A 4,006-nucleotide genomic window follows, 5' to 3' on the forward strand; every position below is an offset into this window, starting at 1 on the left:
TAACATCACTTATGTTGGAAGTGACAGTTCCACTGGGGAACTGACTGACCTCTAACATGTGTGTTACAAAGCAAATATACCAGGAAGTAGCGGCTCAGGATGTGTCCTAATGCGTGAACATGACTTATCATACCTTTTTGGTGCAGTTACTTTCTGCCTCGGAGCTTTCCTTCTGGCTTCTGCCAGCTATTTGTCGAGATGTCAGGAAGTGAGCCGCTGTCAGACAAGCCAGCTTTCTGCTTTTTTGTGGTTGTGAGCTCATACCTCCTAAAGACAGTTTGGAGTTCGAGTCCCTATCATTCCACTCCATGGTACCTTCTATGGGGGAATGTGAAGCAGTACCATAGCCGCCCTGCTCTTTGGGGGTGCAGTAAAAGTGTCCGTTTGCTCTTCATGTGAGTTTGGTGCTGATTCCGTAATGTCAGTTTCAGTTGAAACTGTTGAGATTGTTGACTTTTCTTATATTGCAGCTGCAAATGACTTTTCGAAAATGAACGGAGATGCTTTCTTTCTCGCTTCTGGGTAAGTAAAGTTTCGTATTACCTTGATATGGAGTATTTCTTTTTTAACCTTCCATTTCGGACATGATCGAGAGTGTGCTGGATCATCCCCTGAACAGCTAACACAACGACAAAAATCCGTACGGTCTTTTGTTTCATGTTGATGTTGGGAACAGCGCACACAACAAGGCGAACCACGACAAGCATCAGCCGCATGTGCGAATTTATTACATCTGATGCAGCGAAGTGGATTTGGAATGTACGGCCTAACGTCTGCTGAGAGGTATCTGATCTGAAGCTTCTCTAGAAGAGCACGTTGGTCAAAAGTTACTACTAAGTTCCTTGTGGCGATATGCTCGTTATTCTTCCGGATTTTTATCTTTTGCACGTCAGTGACCTAATGTTCCTTTAGATTTATCGAGATTTCTTCCACTGGCACATCTATCATTTCTGAAACGGATATAACTCCTGTGCAAATATTTAGTGTTTTGTGTAAGGAGGCTGCAACGAGTGTCCCCATCAATACTTTGGCATTCAGTATGTAGTTGAGTCTGCTTCAATGAATCTGCTGCAATCTGGCAAACTTATTACCGACCTCTACAAGAAGCCAACCAATAAACGTCAGTACCAACACTTCCAGAGTCACTACCCAAACTTCCAAAAAAGGAATATACCGTAAGGCCAATTTACACGCCTTAAAGTAGCACAGAAGTCATTTTTAACACCCAGTTTTCTTCCTATAAAACTGTTAAGTAGGCCAGTAAGATGCACCATGCGGAGTAATTTACACCACAGAGTCATAATTATCGCAGAAATTGAATTTAAAATACGCCGCAAAAAGCGACCGTGCGCAACGGTGGTGAAGAGCAGTACCAGCCTGTGATCTGCCTGGAACCTCGCGCTGACGCTATAAGGAGAACGCTCGCTGATTGGCCTAGACAAATGTTGTCTGCTACTCCGCTGTCGTCTGCTACTCGGCTGTTCGGGGTTCTGATAAAGCCTTTCTCCTTGCTCGGTAATGCTTCGGCCGCTCCTTCTATCCCCAATTCTCCGGGAAAACTGGCAAAACAGGTTTACGGCGGCAAAGGGACAAGGCGCTGACCCCCACTGACCGGCAAACGAGAACGAGTCTCCTTATGCCGTCATCGGTGACGTGCCGTCATCGGTGACGTGCCATCATACCTCCTCATCCTCGTTATAGCTGGAGTGGCGAGTTAAGGGTGAACGCGCGGAGCTACGTTTATGTGAGTTGTTTTCTGGGAAACAAATTGCACACATCAAAACCTTTCGCGCTATTCGGTATAATGACACACACACTTTCATCACATGTCTTAATCTGAAAATTTTTTGGATGGCCCTCTGTACTCCTTTAAGCGCATATGATCAAACGATACCGGTGTTCTTCGGCGTGCTAGAGAAATGTCAATTGACTTTCAGAAACGCAATTATCGGCCCAAACTGATAGAGAACGCTCTATTAAAATGTAGTTTTTTTTCGCAGAGATATACATTGCTCTCCCATCAGCCTATTAAACAGCGCGATGATATCGCTTTCGTCAGCGTGTGCAACAAAACCTTGAACAGCACTAGATAAATTTTTGAACGTCATCTGAACATACTGCACAGCGATGAAACACTGATATTTTTCCAACTGCTCCAGTTGTAACTTTCCGCAGGTCGCGCAGTATTCACAACATCCTCACCTCCTCGCGCTTAATGCGGCAGCAACCCGGTTGCTCTCCTTGCAATAAAACACGCTGTCAAACATGCCATTTCATAAACCCATGTACATCTATCTCTGGCAACGCTAATTCCTTTACATTCAAGATGCGACACTCTTTACACTGCAATTCATTTAATTTATGCTATTTGATTATGTGCAAAGATGCACCGTCCAATATATTGGTGAAACATCAAACTCCATGCGAGAAAGATTTTATGGCCACAAATCTGACATAATCAATAATCGCCCCACCCCTGTCTCTGTACACTTTGCATCGGGGCATGATTTTAATACTCATCTATCAATTGCACTCCTTGAATCCGGATATGCAAATGACATAAAACGAAAAAATCACGAATCCTACCAGATCTCTAAGTTGTGCTCCCTTCAGCCACATTGGTTAAACATATACGCTGGCCCGTTACCGTTGTTGACTTTTTAATTATGCTTCAAGTGGGTCGTCCTTTGTTATCCAGGAAGTGTGGGTGTTGGGGTTGGATGTGTTTGCAGGCCGGGCAGCGCGGCCGGCTGGAGATCGCGGAGCGACCTTGAGCCTTCCCCGAAACTCCCGAGTACAAGGAGCATCGAAGGGATCGCCTTGCGTTTTTCGGCTGTCCACGCTCTGAACTTTCCCCTGTTATGGCCCTGGGTTGTAGTTTTCTTTTTGGTCTTGTCCGGCCTGCTTCGCTTGTTACTTATTTTACCTATTGTTTTTTCAACTCCCTCGGCTAGATGAGTGTCTTCGATTGTGTTTTTGCTTTTCTATTTCCCTTTCTCCCTCCCTTTCTACTGGGATATATATGTCCTGTTGTAGGGCTACTCTTTAACCTGATGAAGTGCAGGCTCTGCACGAAAGCCTTGTTCATGTTAATTGTAATAAAGTGTTCCTACCCGTTTTACCTTCCCTCAGCGTACACACTTCACTAGTATGTCCCCACATATCATTTTCTTGATTTGCGTGATATTCTTTCAAAGCGATCGCGCAGCCTTTTCAATAAAGGATGGTGACATTTTCCCCAATGGAATGCATTTTCATTTCTGTCTTTGCTGGTATACATAAGAATTATGTACTTTGCGCTGTAGCCCTTGGATACAACTGATATCATCGGCCCGCGGCTGCGATCTTTGAAAGATTTGAATTTCTAACGATGCAGGTTCGATCCATAAAGATTCCTTGAAGTCGCCCACACTTCATGCCCCCATGCTAGGGTTGATCAAAAAGTTCCCGGACGAGCCCTATAAAAAATGCAACCAGATCATCTATGCAAATTTCTGCTCCTTCAAAGTAGTCTCCTTGGGCACCTACACATCACTCCCAGCGCCGCTGCCATTGTCGGAACGCTTCCTATAAGTCTTGTTCTTCCAGCTGCTGAAGCACCTTCTGCGATTCCACCTGGATCGTCTGGACGTCGTCAAATCGGCGGCCCTTTAGCTGCGACATCGGCTTAGGGAATAGAAAGAAGTCGCAGGGGGCCAAGTCCGGCGAATACAGGGGGTGGGGAGCGACGATCATGCCGTTACATACATGGAACTCCTGTGTTTCGCAATATCGCAAATGTCGAAGAAAACGAAGAAAATGCAAAAGTTTCCGCCCTGCTGCTTGTGGATGGTTTTCCTGACCGTTTATCGTCGTCCAGTGGTTCTGAGACTTCTAAAACGTGGGTGCCACTCAAAACACGTTGTCCGGCTCACTGATTTATCGACATAGGCCTGCTGAATCATCTCAAACGTCTCCATTGCAGATTTCTCAGGTGAGAAACACACAAAACTTGACACAAAACTTG

At 45.3% G+C, this 4,006-nt stretch overlaps 1 long non-coding RNA gene across 1 annotated transcript; it reads left to right on the plus strand.

Annotated features, from left to right (window-relative positions):
• The first annotated feature begins 217 nt into the window (after nt 1-217).
• LOC135374354 (uncharacterized) lies at nt 218-3,715 on the plus strand. Its single transcript, XR_010416855.1, has 3 exons — nt 218-522; nt 677-783; nt 3,377-3,715. It is a non-coding gene; the product is annotated as an uncharacterized LOC135374354 (long non-coding RNA).
• Nucleotides 3,716-4,006: the final 291 nt, after the last annotated feature.

This window comes from Ornithodoros turicata, unplaced genomic scaffold, assembly GCF_037126465.1.
Source record: "Ornithodoros turicata isolate Travis unplaced genomic scaffold, ASM3712646v1 Chromosome54, whole genome shotgun sequence".
Taxonomy (NCBI): Eukaryota; Metazoa; Arthropoda; class Arachnida; order Ixodida; family Argasidae; genus Ornithodoros; species Ornithodoros turicata.